Genomic DNA, 20578 nt, shown 5'->3' with positions numbered 1-20578 from the left:
CACAGGTCTTTTTCAGATTGTGTGCTTTGCAAGCAGAAAGAAACAAATAACTTTAAAGTAGCTGCATAGCCCTGTCCGTCTTCTCGGAGCCGCAGTTAAGTACTTCACACATTTTTAAAATAGCATGCATATGTTAAAAAGGCTGTATTTGTTGCTGTTGGCTACAGGGCTTGTATTTCCACTCACGTACACCATCAAACTCTCTAGAACCAAAAGCAGGTCAAAAGTTAAAGATTAATTCAAAATTCAAAAAGTTTTATTTGGTTTAAAAACAGAAACTATAAAAGCATACTACATGAGCACATTTAAAGATTAGTTAAAATAGAGCCAATAAAAACGTTATCTTAACTGAAAGCCTTTTTTTCATTGGTTGGATACTATTTACCACAGGCAAATGTTATTACTTTGGTTGTTATTTATACTGAAAACAAAGCTACAACAGAATGACTAATACGAAAAAACATAAATATATGGGAAGATCGATTGGCTTTGCCAATGCTTGTTTTCTAAACCCTTAACTGCCCAGCAATAACTTGGTCACATTTGCAATAATCATACACAGAAACACCGATCTAAGATCAGATCTACACAATATCAAAATACTAATCTTTCATTTACAAGTCAGATGAGGAAGGTAAAATAGTGATTTATTCATTTATTTTTTATTTATAAAGTTTTATATAGCGCTAGCTAGACCCGTGGGTATCAGAGCGCTCTACAAACGCAAAGGAAAAAAAAAAGTTGCACTACATCACATGACATGAGGATGTATAAATATATAAGCAAAGACCTCACACTTACGTATACAGAGAAGGAGTGAAAAACACAGGTGATTGGAACAGTCAGATAACCCCCATCATTGAAAGTCAGTGTTAGAGGGGAATCCAATTGTGTATTGATGCCTAGGTTGGTTGGCATGGTCAGAGAAGTATTGGTTGAGGAGCAGGAGTCTCAGGTCCTTTTTGAAGCAGGGAAGGAGGGGTTGCATCTGAGATCCGTAGGGAGTGTGTTCCATATCCTGGTAACATTATGAGAGACGGATCGGCATTGGGTCGCTTTCCTTTTCAATTTCGGGGGGATGAGAAGCAGTGAGTTGGTGTTTCTCAGAGTTCTTCATTTTCCTGCTTTTACCAGTTTGATGTTCAGGTAATTGGGGGATTGGGCGTGGAGGGCCTTATGTGTAATGCAGGCCAGTTTGCAAATACATCTACCTTCCATGGGAAGCCAGTTGAGTGCGTTGAGGGTTGGTGAGATGTGTTCAAATCTTTTTCCGCCAGTTATAAGTGAGGCCACCTTGTTAAGGACTGACCTAGTGGGGCTAGGTGAGCTTTTGGAGCACCTGTTAGAATATCGTTCCCGTAGTCCAGTTTAGAAAGGACTAGGGATTGTACAATTGTCTTGAGATCATCTTGAGGAATGAAAGGTTTCATTTTCTTGAGGTGTTTTAGGGAGTAGAGCTTTTGCAGAGTTCTTTATGTGGTCCTTCACTTGGAAACAAACACCCAATTGTAGCTCCTGACAATCAGAGGGTAGCAGAGCAGAGCAGTCTGAGGCTTACTCAAGGGAGGTGGTGTGTGCTAGTAATCGCCATTTGCTGGTGCGCAAAAATAACACTCGATAATTGATTGTTTAGTCTTTACTTTGCTTTATAAAAGTAAGAGTACATTTATTAAACACCCACACTACTCAATACAGTGCACCAATTTACAAAAATACATAAGCTGTTAAAATACCTTTCTGATATTGGTTAACATCTCCACCCCTCCCGTAGGGGGGTAGGGTCTAGTACCACCACTCCCAAGTATATACATCATCTTGCCCCCAATGCAGTGAATTGGTCATAACCTGGAGTGAGGACCCTGCACACTGGCACCATCCCAGTGGCGACCCCCCCCCATTACATCAACGAGCATTAAAAATGGATACACTTGCCTTGGTGACACATAACCCTGACTGAGCATCTCCTACTGACCATAAAGTATGCACCTCTACATCTTCAGGGCTAACAGTCTAAGTTGTTCCTCACCTAACAGCAGCCGCAAGAATACATGTTTAAGCACCACTTTAGAACGATCGTACTCATAGCATTTGGATATCATTAAAAATGTATTGCAATTACAGGCCCTTAATGCATCACAGATGATCACAGGATTAATTAAATACGGTCAGACACCCTAGCAGGAGTGTCTAGCCACTTAAACACACTTTGCTTATGACATCACCTTACACCAGTACTTCACATTACACATGTAACCTTCAGTCCCTCCAAAAGAGATAACATTAGTAAAATCATTTCCAGAGCAATTACACTTCTTCACCTCCAGGGGATGCCCTTCTCCTGACTTCCCCAACTCAGCCCTTTGCTCCACGGTCACTCCATGATGCACTTTTCAATCCTCCTCCAGCAGGAGAACAAATGGTTTAGCCCAAGATGAGTTAAAATGTTGGCTGAGCCCTTGAGGGGTTATCCTTTTTAAGTTTCGTGCTGGGGGAGACTGCGCTTCTCAAGCAGCTCCCCCTGCACCTTAGCAAAAATGTGGCGGCAACCCGTTCTCCTGGGGCCACCACAAGTACCAAAATTATGTTTTCCCCATGCCTTGCAAGGCATTATGGGGCGCTTCAGGCTCATTCCATGCGCATATTATAGTAGCGGCTCCCCCGCTGCCTCGTTCTCCATGGGGGGCCCGGCCCCATCCGGACCCCCAGGTGACTGGCTGCGGCTCGTTGGGGGGCCCAGTCCCACCAGGACCCCCAGGGGCTTCCTCGCAGCTCGGGAAGCCCACCCCCGGCTGCTCCTGCAAGGGAGTGCGTTCCTCTTTACTTCAGGAAGGTACGGTTCCACCCAGACCTCCAGTGAGGCCAGCACGCAGACGAGCCGCCCGGGGAGCCCACCCCTGGCTACTCTGGTCTGCCCCCTGCGCAACCCGCAACTCCGTGTGCGGCCGCAGGAGCCGGTACCTTAATTCTTGTCTGCCCACGGGCAGACACGGAGGTTCCTGCTGGTGCTGGCGGACTTCCGGGGAGTGCGACGACACTCCCCCCGCCTCCCTCCAGCTTCAGACGGTCTTTGGGTCCTGAGAATGGGGTGGCGGATCCCTTCCGTTACTTCGGGGCCCTGGGATGGGGTCCCAGGTCCCCGGACATCTTCAGGGGGGTGCCACGGCGCTCTCCCACATCCCGCATTGGAGGGGGCCAGGGTGGGCTCCTGGCACCCCCTCAGGGCCATTTTCATGGGGGGCGCAACAGCACTCCCCCCCCTTCTTCACTTCACCGTGTGCCAGGGTGGGCTCCAGGCCCCCTTCTGGCATCTTCATGGGGGGCGCGACGGCACCCCCGACTTTGCTTCCTCCTGGGGCAGTGTAAGGATTGCAGGTTGGTTCCACAGGAGCGTCAAGAATCCGAAGACAAGTCCGCAGCCTTCCCCTACGGCCTTCCGACTCTATCAAGCACTAGAGTACGAGAGACACGCCAGGGGAAAACAGGGAAACAAAACAAGGAAAGGTGGGGAGTGAAATGATGATGTTCAATGGTGATCTTCTAGATTCTATTTGTGATACATCAATTGATGAACTGGAAAAACTGGTGGGCTGCAAATGAAGGCAAGTATGTAACAACAATCTGCACACTGAAAGAACACGCTAAGAAACCTATAAACAACAACAGCACATACCCCTGGTTACTATCTTGTAAAAGAACGTACATATAGCGCCTCTATGAGAAACTTCATCAGGAGCTGTGGCAAAAATGACATAAGGGGTTAGCGAGCAGGTACAATATGTGGTAGTGACAGTACTGTGTGATTGATATCTTTCTCACTTAATATTTTGTAGAAGTTCTGAAGAACCCTTTACAAGCGAGTGGTCTAACAAGAATAGTATTTTTGACTCTTCTTATGATGACTTGACCCGCTATAAAAAAGAACATAACATCTATCACTCGTGAATGTGCACAATGTCAGACAAAATATAAAGCAGCGCAAAGAGCGCTGTTACCGTGATTCTTTGGCTGAGAGGCTGAAGTCCAAAATGGTCCACGCAAGGATAGCTCCAAACACAGGGCGGAGAAAACCAGGATAACCAATCCAGAAAGGGGAAATACGGAGGGCGGAAAAAATGGAAGGGGAACGAGCAATAGGGAAACCTAACTATTCTATCTAAGGGGAAAAAACGAAGGAAAGCAGGAAAACTCAAAGCTGAGCCCAGCCGGATGGCGGAGCTAAGCCCGGCCGCCGGGCGGAACTCAAGGGAAGGGGAAAGGGAAGGCTCCTGCAGAGTGTTGAGCCCAGCCGGATGGCGGAGCAATGCCCGGCCACCGGGCGGGACTCCAAGGAAAGCAGGAAGTGGTTCAAGGCGAAAGTCGTGAAGTGGCAGCACTCGTGCAAAAATGCACCAAAGGGACGCCTGGAAAACAACAGCGTGTAAGCACAGGAACTCCAGGCTAAAACGGAAGTCAGGCACAGGAAACTAGGATGGATGCGGAAACGAGGGGAGCTTGACGCAAGAACGTGAAGCGTCGCTCCTTGTTTCCCGTTACTTTAAATAACATAATTCTTAAAGGGACAGTGTAGGGGAGTCCCGAGGCATGACAGGCAGCCCCCGGGACCTGACCCACCCCAGGGGCATGATTACGACCAGCCGCAGAGGCCCACGTGTTTTGTCATCGGTCCCAGACGGGGCCCCCAGGAGTCCGATTTGCCCCATTTTCATGTCTTTTTGCTCCTGGTGGCATCCTCCAGCCACTGGGAGCAGTCTCCTTCGTCCTCTGGGTCTCCAAATGGGTTAATTCTGCAGGGAGCGGTTTTCACTGGCTCCCTGTGTCTCTCTTCTGCCTGTGCAGAGGCCTCTTCTTCTGCGCACCGGTCCTGGGCTCTTCTTCTGTTGTTGTTAGGGGCCTGGGTGGCAGTCAGGGGTCTCCTCCTTCCAATTGCCCATTGCCAGGTTCCAGCACCTTCTGCCTCAGCAGACCACACCCCAGAGAGAATCAGATTCTTATATCCATTTCTGGAGTTAAGATATTAACGCAAATGCTGTAATGGTGTTTAGATGTAATTAAACCAAGTCAGTTTGTCTTTGCAGCATTTGGCCATTCCTTTGTCATGGTTCAGGAACTTGAAATGTTTGCCATTGATATTCAAATATATCTTCAGTAATATGGCAGAAGATAATTCCTTATTCCACCCGCATCCTGCACTGACCTCTCAGCAGCGGCAGCAGAAAGAGCTTTCCTCTTCAGGCAGGAGTTTCTTAAGGGAGCCTCGCAGCCTCGCTAGCCAGGCATCTGTCGAGCCTAATCACACTGAAGGCCACTCTCCCCAAGTAACTCTCTAAAGAGCTCTTCACACAATGCAAACTTGACACATTGAGGGCCATATTATGGGCTGCATTACGATGTCGGGCCGACTCATGTTCGCCTGACACCGCTATTACAATGTGACCGCACATGGTGTGGTCGATTACTCCCATTTCTCTATAGAAGCTTGTGCTGCAGCCATAGACAGCCCACAGCACAAGCTCCCATGGAGAAATGGTAGTCTATTAATCCCTGCATCATTTTGCACGGATTACCAGGGGTGTAGGGCCTCCAACTGGAGGCTGCAGGAAGGATGCCCATCTAGGAACACCCAAAGTCACTTTCCGACAGGCTTTCCATGTCAGAAAGCATAGCATGGAAGACCTGTGGGAAACCGACATCTTAATCCTGATGGTGGAAACACCATCCTTAAGGGATTACATTTCGGTTCCAACTGACCGACTGGCTCCTTGAGCCCGTTGCAAGCCAGCGGGAATTACCGTCCGGTTTCACTTGCGACCGCCGTCATTCTAATACGGTGGTCGAAAGTGAAACCAGAGATGTCGGTTTGAAAGCCTCCAACTGCAGGGATTAACAGAAACTCAAATTTCTCTATGGGAGCTTGTGCTGCAGCTGGTTTAAGGCTGCAGGACAAGCTTCCGTAGGGAAATGGGGGTTGTAATAGCGGTTTTGGGACTGCCGACTGGAGGTCGTCTGTCCCGAGACCACAATGGTTTCATGTCCACCCGACATCGTAATGAGGCCCTGACTGTCGATTTATCATGGGCCTAAGAACTCTAATTGCCTGTAAATTAGGCCTGGGCAAAGCACTACGCTACGCTCGTATAGTTTGCGAAGTTTGCGCTACTTCGCACTACATGAATTGCACGTAGCACAGTGCAAACACCCGTAGCATAGTGTAGCGTAGTGCAGCGGTCATTTTTTGCTTGCTCACTGTCTTCAACGTCATGTTGGCGACAGCGAGCCAGCAAAATGACATCCAGGCAAGACTTTCTTCGTCCGTGATCAGCAACATCAAGCTGCTGATCGCGAGCGTGGAAAATAAACCTCCCAGCGAGATTCTCCACATGGGGAGGTCAGGTTTCGCATTGCGAGTGGTCGCGTATGCTCGCGGCCGCTCGCGATGAGATACTATCAGTCCGTGTTGAGAAAGCTGCTGCTCGAGTAAAAATCTACTTGCGCGGCAGAAAACGACAGCTCGCACTGTGGAAGATGCCGTTTTCAATGATTGCACAGTGCAGACAAGCATCCGGCACTGTGTAATCATCACAAACAGTGCACTACGCAGTTCGCGTATTGCTACACGTTGCTGGCGTAGTGCGAAGTGCACTTCGCGTAGCTACGCGTAGCGCTACTTCACGAACTATGCTTAGGGTTTGAGTGTACTGATGAATGCAGAATGTCTGGATTTCTGTTGTTGCCTCTGTATGCACTATACAAAGCAAAGATATATTGCCATTGTTAATGCTTGTTCAGAATATAAGTGCTTGTTTTTTGAATTCACAAAAATAGGTAGTGCACAATTCTTTACCATACTTTTTGGGTGGATACTATGATAAAGCAAACCCTTGTAAAAGACCCCTTACACATTTTAAGCAAATGCAGTGCGTCCAACTGAGTAATGTACTTTACTGTTGCATGTTTCGAATGTCTTTGTGTTTAAGCAATTTCTTTCTTGTAAATAAATACCATACTCAATCTGCAGGTTTTTTCCCATTTTATTATATTGTATATCAATTCACTGTTATGTCAGACATAAAATAAATTAGCAGTGGATAAAAATGCTCAAACGGTGAAGGTTTTCCAGTAAGTAGAACCTTCTCTATATTGATCATCGACACTTGCTGTTGCCTTCTTCCTAATAATGCTGAGTTTATAGCATGAGGGCAGTCTATTACACTTATGGAATATCTGATTTCTGCATTTGCTGTGAACGGATACAATAGTGCAATCCCGGTGTTTAGCTTGGTAGCAACATATATATGCTTTGCAACAATTTATACTCATGTAGTAGCTACAAGTTATCTCTTTTTGTTGCTATTTTGTAGACTACTTCCGTAATCTAGGACCAACAGGAGCACAAGCCCCATGTCTTCCACGTAAGTTTTCCTTCTGAAATAAATGTACATAGGAATGAACATGTGATATATTAAGTACATATTTGAACAGTGTTCTGCCTGTTAACATGCATCATCGTCTGCTGCTCGTTCAACGCCATAATAAGGCATACTATAGATAACAGTCAAAGAACTCCCATCAGTTTTGCATTCCCTTGGATAGTGGCTAGAAATTATGTTGCGCTGCTGAATTAGTTTTAGAAGGCTGACTGAGCAGACGATGGGAGAACAGGCCACTCTTCATTAAAACAATATCGGGTTTCTGCCAGATATGACCACGAGCTCCATTCTGTATCAGCTGCAGTGCTGTGCATAGTGTGTCACCCATGTTTGCCACTGTAACTGCAGATTGAAGTTGTTTGCCTTAACAGTAGGTGTGTAAATAGCAAGGGTGCCATGGTGTTGTAATCTTAACATTCTTCCTGATTATGTACCCCCATTGCATTTCATATATTAATTTGTTTGAATGCATGTTTTTAAATTATAAGTACATGTTGTATTTAGCATTTTTTGCACACATGAATTGTTTAATGTTTGTCTCAGTACGATTTTATAGTGCATCAAATGTTTATATGTGTAAATCAGTAAACAAGGATTCATTCCCTGTATATGACCTCCTCCCCTTAGTGAACCAGTCGGCTTTGGGGATGGTGTCACTGGGCCTTTGGAAGGCTTTAAGTGGGCCAGCACCCCTACTTCTCATTGAACCAATTGGCTGTGTGGGATGGGGTCTCCGGAGCCTATGCAAATCAGGAAGAGGGTGCCATGCCCCCCTCTTAAAACATAATCCTGCTAACTCCTGGGGTCATAAATGTTTGAAAAGGGCAAAAGCCCACACATTTTCAATCTTGGTGACACAGATCAGTGGATTCTTTGCGGATCCATGGATGGTACTAGGGGGAAAGAAATGTTGTATACCAGGGCGTCCGATTGTGTCATCCAATGGGGGATTATTAGAGAACACCTCCATCTTTTTGGATTTGTACCTTGCTGAATATGTCCGAAATTTGAACTCTTACTGCAAAGACAGTTCGAACTTTTTGAAAAGACTACATGGTATTAAATGGGAAGATGGCTACATATTGATCAGTATGGACATCTGCTCCTTATATACATCCATTGACCAGGAGAAAGGTGTGGCGGCCTGCATGTACTTTTTGAGAAGCAGGCACATTGACCACTGGGACCACAATAAAATGATAGAGGCCATGATGCTATACTGTTTAAGAGAGAATATTTTTCTCAATGAAAAATCGGTGTACCGTCAGCGGTCCGGGACCGCGATGGGAACTTGTTTTGCCCCCAGCCTAGCGAACCTGTTCCTAGGCTGGTGGGAGGAACAACAAGTGTGGTCCAACGAATCGGAAATGTATACTGACCACATCGTTATGTGGGTCAGATACATTGACGATTTGTTCCTAATCTGGAACGGCCCCAAGACATTAGCAAAGGAATACATTGAGCATCTAGGAAACAATAATTGAAATTTAAAATTCACTTACACCATGAGCGAGACCTACTGTGAGTTCCTAGATATAGCTGTAGAAATCCATTACAACTCGCCTGTTCCGTAAGTCCAAAGCGGGTAATGCAATATTACATTCAGCGAGTCAACATCCAGTACCGCTGAAGAATAGCATCCCGTACGGCGAGCTCCTAAGAGCTCGCCGTAATTGCAGCACTGACACAGATTATGAGAGGGAAAAGGGAACCATGATTGGACGTTTCCAACAACGAGGCTATCCATCCAAAATACTAACTAGGGCCCAACAAAAAGTAGGGACAATTACACATGAGGAGGCTCTGTTCAAATTATCTACAAGCGCTGCTAAAAAAGAGCAACTGTCCACTAGGAACACACCACACATCCCACGAATGATTACCAATTTCAGTAGAGGATCACAAACACTCAAGAAAATAATGAAATCACATTGGAATCTGCTGGTGGCAGACCCAATTATTGGGGCCCATGTGGGAGTTAAACCCCAGATTACGTATCACAGAGCAAGGTCCCTGAAGGACAAATTAGTACACAGTTACCATCAAGAAATAGTCAAAACAAACTGGTTTAAGCCCACTGGTTTCACCACCTGTGGGAGCTGCAAAGCTGACCGAAATGGAAAGAACTGTAAAGAATACACTGTAGGGACGGGACAGAAAAAATCGATCAAGCAACTGATCAACTGCAACAGTGAATTTGCTGTCTACCTATTGGAGTGTCCTTGTGGCCTCCAATATGTAGGCAGCTCGAAACATCAGCTGAAGGTACGAATCTTACAACACCTCCGCGCCATTACTAATAAGGATTACAACTATCCTATGGCTCGACACTATGCCGAAAAACATAAAAGTAACAATTCGAGTCTAATGTTTTGCGGAATTGACAGGGTCCCCAAACACATACGGGGTGGTGATTGTGAGACACATCTAAGAGTTCTTGAGTCTAAACATATCACAGATATAGACAGCAAAATCCCGAGGGGCCTGAATTGTGGGGAGGAAATGTCCTCACATATTGGAACATGAAGAAGGGACAATCAGTATGACTATCTGGAAGTGTGAGATGTGAGGATTCAGCAAATGTGCTGGAATAGGTTTTTAATCACATGCCCTTTTAGGAACACACTGGGGAAATGATTTGTAAGGAGTATGCAGGATATATAATCCGTACATGGAAATGTCTTACTTCCACAATTGTGGAGACATAGAAGGGCAGGCTTGTCCCACAGAAATATCCTGATGCATTACTCTATTGTAAAACCGGTGTACCCCCGGACGTGGGATACAATTATCCTTTCCTTTCCTTTTCCACTATTATTTCTGCACATTTTCATTACTGGAATTAATAAATAGGCACCCTTGCACTTTATTTCCTTCACCCGTTCACATATCACGATACTGTATGCACTCGCATAGCAAAGGGCCACCTAATAAGAAGCGCAAGCACATGTCTCTATCTAGGCGGGCAAGGGAGCTCCTGATGTTGTATGTAAATCATTAATGTGGCAACAAATTAGCGGAATTCTGCTATAATTTTTCATTATTGTTTAATAGATACCATTCGGCAATGTCTTGCACAAGCTATGAGCTTACTATGATTATATCAATTAGGAGCACGTACCAATAACTCCTTATTGCTTAAATCGATAAATTGATTGGTGTACGATAATGCGTACCTTGTGATCCTCCTAAAATGTCAATAATGTGATGTATTATGTTGAAATGACATATCCCACTGGTGCTATTTTACTATAGGGATGATGTGCCGAGTGGTTTTATTTAAATTTTCCAGATAAGAGTTTCCACCACGGAAACTACATTGCCCAGAAGTCCTAGCTGCTACTGACACAAATTGGAAAACTTTATTATTCAACGCGCATTGAGTAAATGAATTGTGCTAAACAGTGTGATGAATTAAATTCTTCCTCAATCAGTTTAAAATGATACCGTGCAATGATATGAAATTGTAATGTGTATGGTTGGATTCATATGGGTGAAAGCAATCGTATGTTTTCTATGTTTATTGTGTAAAGGAAGGATTTAAATACACACTGTGTCAAAATGGTGGCCACTTGATAGAGGCTTCAAGCCGAAACGCGTCGTCTTTGTTTGGAGAGTGCACATTAAAAGTTAATTGTGCCTGGACCTACCTGGTGTGCCGTTTTCCCTTGAAAACTGAATGTGGAGGTGATTGGGGAATTGCCAAAAGAATATATATATATATATATATATATATATATTACTGTGGAATTCCCAAGGGAAAAGTAAGACGCACTCACCCGTCTTGATTTATGTGACAGCGGTTTATTTTGCAACCCAAACCCAACGCGTTTCGCTTTCTTCCATAAGCTTGCTCACGGGATGTTGAGCAGGTTTCTAAGTCCTCCTTATATACACAGCATCATGTGATTTCCTGTTTGCGCTACAAGTGCATTATGGTTAATGTAGTCTCCACTGCATTATCGTCACCATTATGCTAGTCTTTAAGGATAGTTATTGGCAAATAGGAAAAAAGGGGGGGGGGTGGTGAGGGATAATTCTTTAGTGTGCAGACATTTTAAAGCTCTTTGGTGAGTTCGTGACATTTCATTGCAAGTGTCAGTTTTTTACTCTTTTCCATCAGCACTTGCAAATGGACGATGTTACCTCCATATTCTTCACGCAGGGTATCATTATACAGGTTCATTTCCTGAGGGTGATGAGATTGTGAGCCCTCTGGTGGGCTAATTTTCAATTAATCAGGTCTTTTGTTGTCAGTGACACAATTAGAGATGTACATAAAGTTCTTCCGTTAAGTTGAGACCTCTGGGCTCCAAAGTTCTGAAGTTTACAATGTGTTTGGATTCCTTACGTCTTAGGATCTTATTGCGGTCACCGCCTCTGTCTAGATGTGGGACCTGTTCTATGGCACAACATTTCAGCAATTCCCAATTGCTCTCATGTGCCTGTTCCATGTGCTTCGCCAATTATGCGAATCTCACGATGGGATGGTTTGAACAGCACCTAGCATGGCACACAAGGAACTATCAATGGAGCAAAAAGATAATCACATGGCTAGCACAGTATACCTCCCGAAAACATCCTTCCAAAAAAGAATCAGAGGCCACAAGGGGAGTTAGGAGCAAGCATGCCGTTTATTTCACATGTCCCAGCGGCGGCGAATGCATTTTGGCGATAGCCTTCCTCAGCGCCCTTCCCTGTAATGAACCTCTCCCAAATAGACTCCTCCTGTGTAAAATACCTGCAGGCACTTGAGTTCCCTCCCCCTAATGCAGTCACCACACACATGGTAGTCCGTGTCAAATGTAACTGACTCCATGTCCCAGCAGGTACAGTCTTGGCATTGTAAGGTAGGTGGCATGGGGGGGATGGAAAAAACAGTAGGTCAGTGCCCGTTGCAGGAGGATCAGGTGGTCGTAGAGCAGTGAAACTCACGGTGTCTGCCCTGGGTCTCCTCTGTCTGCTGCAGCCAGTCCTCCCAGGTGAGATGAAGAGCAGGGGCAGTCAAATGTGAGACTACATGCCCACTCGAGATGAAATATCTCAGTCTGCTCTCCTCCGGTCTGAGATTTGTGGCGGACTCCGGAATTGTCGTCCCCTCAACCTTGTGAGCTGCTGACAGCGTAGTACCAGTTAAATTCCGGGTCACTTGGTGCTACAGGGCCTTCTGTTCTGCGCATCTGGCTAGCGCAGTATACATCACAAAAACATCCTTCCAAAAAAGAATCAGAGGCCACAAGGGGAGGTAGGAGCAAGCATTGAAGAACTTGTAAATTTTGCTCTCAGGGAATACTTACTAATATAACAAGAACTTGGCACAGACTCTGAAAATATGAAAAGACATCTTTATTACACTTGACATAGTGAGGCCACGTCACCCAGAAGCCGTAGCAAGTGAATGAGGTAGTATTTATATATTTTCAGTGTCTGTGCCAAGTTCTTGTTATATTAGTAAGTATTCCCTGAGAGCGAAATTTACAAGTTCTTCAGTTGGCGCCGAACGTGGGGCAGTTCTAGCTTTTGCAAACATGCAAAAACCCAACATTCCTTCTTACACAAGCTGCAGAAACCCATAATAAAAACCCGGCACATCTCCATCGTAAACAGGCCATAACGAAGGGAGCAGAGACAGGTGTGAGTAAGATAAGACATAGTTGTGTGCAATAAAGGTTTATGACATGTTGTGCCTTGATACTATCTCGTTCGGCCACTGGGAGAGGAACTGACCGAACAGGTTTGGCCTTGGACACTGGAGTCAGCTTGCCCAGGTCGCAGAGAAGTCAGCAAAGGTGTACGTGTCCTTCAGAATCGCTTGGCCTAGGTCATCTGCCTATGTGAGGGCAATCACAAAATGGATGCCGTTCACAAAATGGAACCCGAGGGTTCAGGACGAAAACTCTGATTTCAGGGTGATTCTGTCATTTGAATATGACGAAAATGCTTGTGCATAGTGTACTAGCCATTCTCGGTCTGCTGATATCAAAATCGTCATGATACGACGATGTTTATGACACAGGTCCAAAATTTTCAGTACCACAGACGCTCCTTTTGCTCTTACATAGGCAATAACCTATACTCGCGCTAGTCTGAGTCCAGGTCTATATTTATCAAATCATCAAGATGTTGCTGAAACATAATCCTATTACTTAGCGACTCTCTCGGGACAGGTCTCCTTACACACGCAGTAGCACAAAGGCCATATATGGCAGGACCAAATAGGGAATGCCTCTATCTGTAGTATGTGGTATAAGACCACACACCCAACAATTAGTGATGTTCACTACTAACTGGTGTCGATGCAGAAACTGTACAAAAGGAATTATCAGTAAACTCTGACCTCCTAACTAGTCCATGTTCAGGTAAAATCTGGAAAGAATGCAAAGAAGTAGAAGTAGGAAGAGACATAGGTTGGGAGGTGGGTACAGATGTGAATTGGGCAGCAAAAACAATCCCACCCATAAAAGACAATGCCATGTTTAAAAAACACTAGAAAACACGTCATTAAGAACATATAGTCAAAGTAGTGACCGCTATTACAAATGAAATCATCATTTTTCACAACCATAAGCAAAAGGTAAATCCTAAAATTATCTAGTAACATTGTAGGTCTTCCTATGCATTTTCTGTAATTTATTATATGTTCAAGTGAAACAGTGGTGACCCTCATTAATGCTCTGAGGTGAAAAGGGGATACTCTTCCACAGGAAATGGACTTTATTCTGCTTTTACTAAACAGAATACTACTTAAAAAATAATGCCAGTTGAACAATAAAATCATTCTCCTAACACTTAGTCTATACAATCACACGGAAACCTCTTGTGAAACCAACTATGCCCAGAGTCGGTTCAAAAAGCCTCTCTGGCAGGCTTCTATTGTCCAATCAAGTCTGCTCCTGTTGTTGCATTTGCCTTAGGATTCAGGCCTCCCATGCTCTGATGCTGAGTATCTGTTGGAGTGCCCTCCTGGCAAACACTCATAGCTCATTCACAAAGTCTCAATGTCTCAAGGCAGTGCACCGTATCTCTCCTCTGCGGCAGACACTACAGATATTGTGCTCTTCATTGGTCAATGGGCACAGATCATCTCGTGCAGACCCGGGACCATTCTCAGACTCCAACACTCATCATTCAGTGTCAGAGGACGCTCAGGCCGCTCTTTCATGGGCACCAGAATGGAGTGCCTTTTGCCACCCTTGGATCCTCCGGTGCACTGCACCTCCGTTGAAGCAAAGGAAAAAGGGGTTATGTGTGGCCAAAACTCAGGCCAAGGGGCTCAAGGGACTGCACACTGTCAGAGGTTAACCAGCACATGACATGCGTTCTTTTGCACTGAAATCTCAAGGGACTGCACACTGTCAGAGGTTAACCAGCACATGACAGGCGCTCTTTTGCACTGAAATCTCAAGGGACTGTGGCAAAACCAGCTCCTTCTTCTTTTCTGATGTTCAACGCCTTCTGATGAAGCAAGTGCGATGCTTTAAACAGTTCATTGTACAACAAGGGGACTGCAAACAGGTGGCCTGCGATCTTCAAAGGAGTGGCCACACGCCATGGGACAATTCTGCGTTGAAATACACTGTCATTCTCAAAGGCAATACAAAAAAAAAGGCAATAGGCAAGACAGTGTCTCTAGGCTCTTCAATTGGGTTTCCGTGTGAGAGCATATCCTTTACCATTTTAAGGGTAAACATCGACATGGGAATTCTATCTGAATGGATGTCCTCACACATAGTGGCATCGTCTAATGGGGTAAACACATTTTTATCTCAATCTTTACATATAGGTGTTCCTAAATTCCTCATCTAGAACATCTCAAAAGCGGGATCACATACATGTTATCATAATAATTGTGCATCAGGTGGGACTATGCAATGCAAAAGCTAATGGTCAAGATGTGGAACCAAAAGACAAGAACTAGAGAGTAGTGGTATTTCCATTATTTAAAATACATCTGGTCCATCAAAAATTAAAGCAGTAAAAAAAGGGACTAAAAACCAATTTAGAATAGGCATTGAATTTGTCATATTCAAAAAAACTAAACGTAAAGTGTCTCCTATTGAGATGGAAAGCTTATTGTATCATAGTATTGAGTCAGTTAATCAGTCCATGACTACCTTAACAGACAGACTGGAAAAACATCAGAATAGGCCTAAAGAAAATTCTTAGAACCAGTCTAGTTATGCAAAAGGGGATTATACATAAGATGGGGGTCCATGGTACATTACTGCAATCTGAAAGTGTGAACCTGCACAAAACACTAATAATATTAAAAGCTGACTGGTGAAAGGAATACAGAAAAGAGGAATGGGACTAGGACACAGCTAAAATCCCCAATAACTAGACACGATGTGCTTGGGTGATAGTCAGGCATGTGACACAATACCAAGAGTATGGGTGATACACAAAAAAAAATCACAATAGTCTACAAATTTAACTCTACCGTTGGCCACTACACCATATACGGTAATCTCAGCTAATGTTCCAGTTCCTTTTTCAGGGGAAAAAAAGGAAACCTGGTTTCTTTTATGGTACAAAGCCATATACTTCTTAGGAAGCAGAATCAAACTGACTAATGTAATATAGAAATTAGGTCACCATGTACAAGAGTCACAAATCTATAATTTATCCTTACGTCCAATCAGGATATATAATTTTAGGGCTGCCTGTTCCTTACAGGAAAGGGCAGTATCATGACTACAGATGACACAATTTGCTGTTTATTTTTCTTCAATACCTATAGCCAAATTTTGACATACACTGGTGAAGTGTTGTCTGTCTGGTTCACAATATGTAAAAAAAAAATCATATATGTGAATTTTAGTATCAGCGAAAATTTTACCCAACTGGTGACAGCGACACGTATCGTCATACATGTCCCCTCACAACAATACGGGTGAATTTGTAATAATTTCTTAAGCAGCAACATACAACATAAAACATGCAAAAACACACAAAACAGACGTCAAGCCGTCAGATATACTCGCTGTAAAACGATAGCATATATAAATGAGAGGTGACGCATAATACCGTGTAAGGATACCCTCCTTTTTTTGACAGTAGATCACCAATAGTGGGTATCTCCTGTCAAATACAACTTTCGGACACAGCGAACCAGCAAGAACAATTCATGATAGAACAAAATACACAAACATGAAAAACGCATGGACATTTCTTTCCAACGGAGTTGCGCAAAAAAAACCATCTCATTTCAACCAACCAAACTCACGTGTCTTGTTAGGCTTAAGATCCCCCAGAGCAATCCATGAATGATCTGTGAGCAGAAGCGAAAAGAAAAAGAAATACACAGCACACAAAAGAGAGACATTTCATAATAACAGACATCAATTGTAACTTTTAAGCAGAAGACAAAACATGATACACATTAACAAACACAAAAATACATTTCCATTACTTAACTGTTACCATCTTGTCAGTCACCTTGCAACATGAAGCCCTTTTAACTTTCCCAAAGTAACTTAATTTGCAAATCGTTCTTACTTATTCATGTAGGCTTCAAAATTTTTGTAAAATGCTGCATCTTATTTTTTTGTCTAAGACGTAATGTAACACTTCGTTTTCTGTCAAATAAAAGTGACTAGCAGACATTATTTTTTAGAGCAGGAATACAAATGTCATGATGTTGGGACTTTTAAAGAAACCCTTTTGGAATTAAGTTCTGTAATTGTATTGATGTTCTTATGGAGAAACCAGAAATTCCACCTTTCAGGGGCCTGTTTAGCAAGATTATTCTGTATTTCACAGAGACAAGGCTCGAGTTTAAAAGGTCACAAATGTCAACATGACAGCCTCCTCCAATGTTTACAGGAAAACTAAAGATAGCATCTTAGTGCAACGTGAGCAGCCTGTTCTCCTAGCCCACAGTTTCTGCTCATTCCGAGGCCTACTACATTTACTGTGAATGATTCACACATACCATTTTTTAGAACAAATGCTTGCTACCACCCTATAACCTCTGCACCGGGCACATTGGCTCACTGAGCTATGAAAAACAACCTCAATAACAACCCACAAGTTTGTATTATGCACAAATGTATGCATTTACTGAAGCCAGAGACACTTTCAAGCTATGGTAAATGACAAGAATCTGTGTTAAAAACCCATTTAACTCAATTTCGACTTTTATCTTTGGGGCACTTAAAAATAAATATCCTATAATTGTTTTACATATTAACACCTCAGGATGTTCTTTACACATTACAGATATTAGACATTAGTCATATCTCATGTAAATCCTTGGAAAAATGAGTTTTTTACGCCTGCGCCAAGTGAAAACCAACATGCAAATTACCTAATTACACCGTAACACATAACTTAAATCAAATCTTAATACTAGGAGGTCATAGTATGAGTATTAAGCTTTATAAATATCAAAAAACGATTTTAAAAAGCACTTATTTTTTTCTCAAAGAATTTTTCCATAATTAATAATTTTTCGTTCAATGAAACCAATTATCTGTTTTTATGGTAACTCCACATATAAAGGTAAGCTGCATCCCATGCCTATCATTTTTAGATGCATTCATTTATGCGCTTACGCACAAAAACCTAACTTAAAACATGACGTTTTTCGCGCCATTTTTTAAAGGACAATCAGTATTTAGCAAAAGAACCAAATATATACTTTAAAAAAATTGCTTAAAGAGAGGGAAACCGCAATTGGAATGTCTTTCAGTGATACAAAGTGATGAACCCTCTAAAACACTATTCTGAAATAAAAAGGTCCAACTGTGATAAATAAACATTCCGATGCCATTCATGGCCTTCGAAAAACAACATCTGCTGCCTTAACGGCAGGAAAGGCCCTGCACAGGGCTGAAACTGAAACCTGAGCACGCTTTCAGTCTTACTGAAAACAGACATTTCAAGTTTTTAAAAATGCGCGTGCAATAAGATGCATTTAAATGTAGCAAAAATTCACTTTAGCTGAAGTGTTTGCCTTTAAAAAAAAAACGCTACAAATTTGTTTTGCTACCAAAGGCACAATTATTTTTGAGACCCTTCATATTCCTAGTGAATGTGAATTTTAACTTATCTATTTTAAGCATTTAACAGTTTGCATATATGCGTTTTTGCTTAGTCTGTATATTAAATAGCAGCACATAGCGATTTTAGCATGTGACATAGTAAATTGCTGGAGTGTTATTTAATTTCTACTTAATATTAATTAATCTGACATTTTACTTAACAGACTGAAAACATCAAGAAACCCACAAACACATTGAGCTCATTGCAAACATAAAGAGAAAGTATTCAAACACTCAGGACACACAATACAGTGCTGTAGCTATTGTTTTTATAAATTGCCATCGCAATTCAAATACTGAAGTTACACCAATAAGAAAACCACATAGACATTGAAACACACATTGAACCCACAAATCAACACTTAGGACGAAAACAAAGCCATTTGTAAATACTAGCTGTAAGTCATATTTACAAGAAACACGTCGCAATAGGGTTCCAAAAGACTGCAAAAAACATAGCCCAACAGACTGCTGTATGTGCACGAAGCCACAATACACTTAATTCACTAGCTGTGGCTGGCAGAACACCAAAAATTGTTCTGCATATCTCCATTCATAAAATTGCGCAGAACAAAGGATCCTTATTTTGTATTATATCATATTTTAATTCCCTGGGGATACAAAATCACCAGGGAAGAAATATGTTTTTTAAATCTAAACCTATTGAGATATCCCCTTTAGGGGAAGCCGGCTAATCCAAACGTATACAAAGTTGGCCAACACAAATCTCCAAATTCGATAAAATCTGGCATCTTATAGCTCACTAATCTAGCTTCAAACTTCAAGGGGCTATCTCTATCGATACACTCGTAAATATACAAGACCCTCGGTTTTTGAAAATTGCAATATTCAAATAAAACTAAGGACCAAACAAACTAAGAACCAATCAAAATCAAAGAACCAAAGAACAAAGGACTGGGAGCGACCCACTTATACTTAACTCTTACTTTTACTAATCAAAATGTTATCCAGATTCTAACTGTCAAGTTCTACATGACCTAATGGTCTTTTTAAGAATACTCACGCAAAAAGGTTATCAGTCAGGAGTGACATCATGTGGAGGATCAAAAATCAGGAAGATCAGAAATATACTGGGCCGCAGAATCAAAGAATCTCTAGAATCCCCGTGCACAGAGTACCTTCTTAGTAGAATCTTGACATAGTGAGGCCACGTCACCCAGAAGCCGTAGCAAGTGAATGAGGTAGTATTTTCATATTTTCAGAGCCTGTGCCAAGTTCTTGTTATATTAGTAAGTATTCCCTGAGAGCGAAATTTACAAGTTCTTCAGTTGGCGCCCTTTGTGGGGCAGTTCTAGCTTTTGCAAACATGCAAAAACCCAACATTCCTTCTTACACAAGCTGCAGAAACCCATAATTAAAACCCGGCACATCCCCATCGTAAACAGGCCATAAAGAAGGGAGCAGAGACAGGTGTGAGTAAGATAAGACATAGGTTTGTGCAATAAAGGTTTATGACATGTTGTGCCTTGATACTATCTCGTTCGGCCACTGGGAGAGGAACTGACCGAACAGGTTTGGCCTTGGGCACTGGAGTCAGCTTGCCCAGGTCGCAGAGAGAAGTCAGCAAAGGTGTACGTGTCCTTCAGAATCGATTGGCCTAGGTCATCTGCCTATGTGAGGGAAATCACAAAATGGCTGCTGTCCACAAAATGGAACCCGAGGGATCAGGACGAAAACTCTGATTTCAGGGTGATTCTGTCATTTGAATATGACGAAAATGCGTGTGCATAGTGTACTAGCCATTCTCGGTCTGCTGATATCAAAATCGTCATGATACGACGATGTTTATGACACAGGTCCAAAATCTTCAGTACCACAGCATGCCGTTTATTTCACATGTCCCAGCGGCGGCGAATGCATTTCGGCGATAGCCTTCCTCAACGCCCTTCACTGTATTGAAACTCTCCTAAATAGACTCCTCCTGTCGAAAATACCTGCAGGCACTTGAGTTCCCTCCCCCTAATGCAGTCAGCACACCAATGGTAGTCCGTGTCGAATGTAACGGACTCCATGTCCCAGCAGGCACAGTCTTGGCGTTGTAAGGTAGGTGGCGTGGGGGGGTTGGAAAAAACAGTAGGTCAGTAC

At 43.1% G+C, this 20578-nt stretch overlaps 1 long non-coding RNA gene across 1 annotated transcript in view; it reads left to right on the top strand.

Annotated features, from left to right (window-relative positions):
• Positions 1 to 20578, top strand: part of LOC144819813 (uncharacterized) — a 280712-nt gene that overhangs the window by 136662 nt on the left and 123472 nt on the right. The window contains exon 2 of the long non-coding RNA XR_013607581.1: positions 7359 to 7409. This is a non-coding gene — a long non-coding RNA (uncharacterized LOC144819813). The remainder of the gene's footprint in view (positions 1 to 7358; positions 7410 to 20578) is intronic.

This window comes from Lissotriton helveticus, chromosome 2_1 (assembly GCF_964261635.1).
Source record: "Lissotriton helveticus chromosome 2_1, aLisHel1.1, whole genome shotgun sequence".
Lineage (NCBI taxonomy): Eukaryota > Metazoa > Chordata > Amphibia > Caudata > Salamandridae > Lissotriton > Lissotriton helveticus.
Note: the sequence above shows the minus strand (reverse complement) of the source record. Positions and strands in the feature narration are given on the sequence as shown.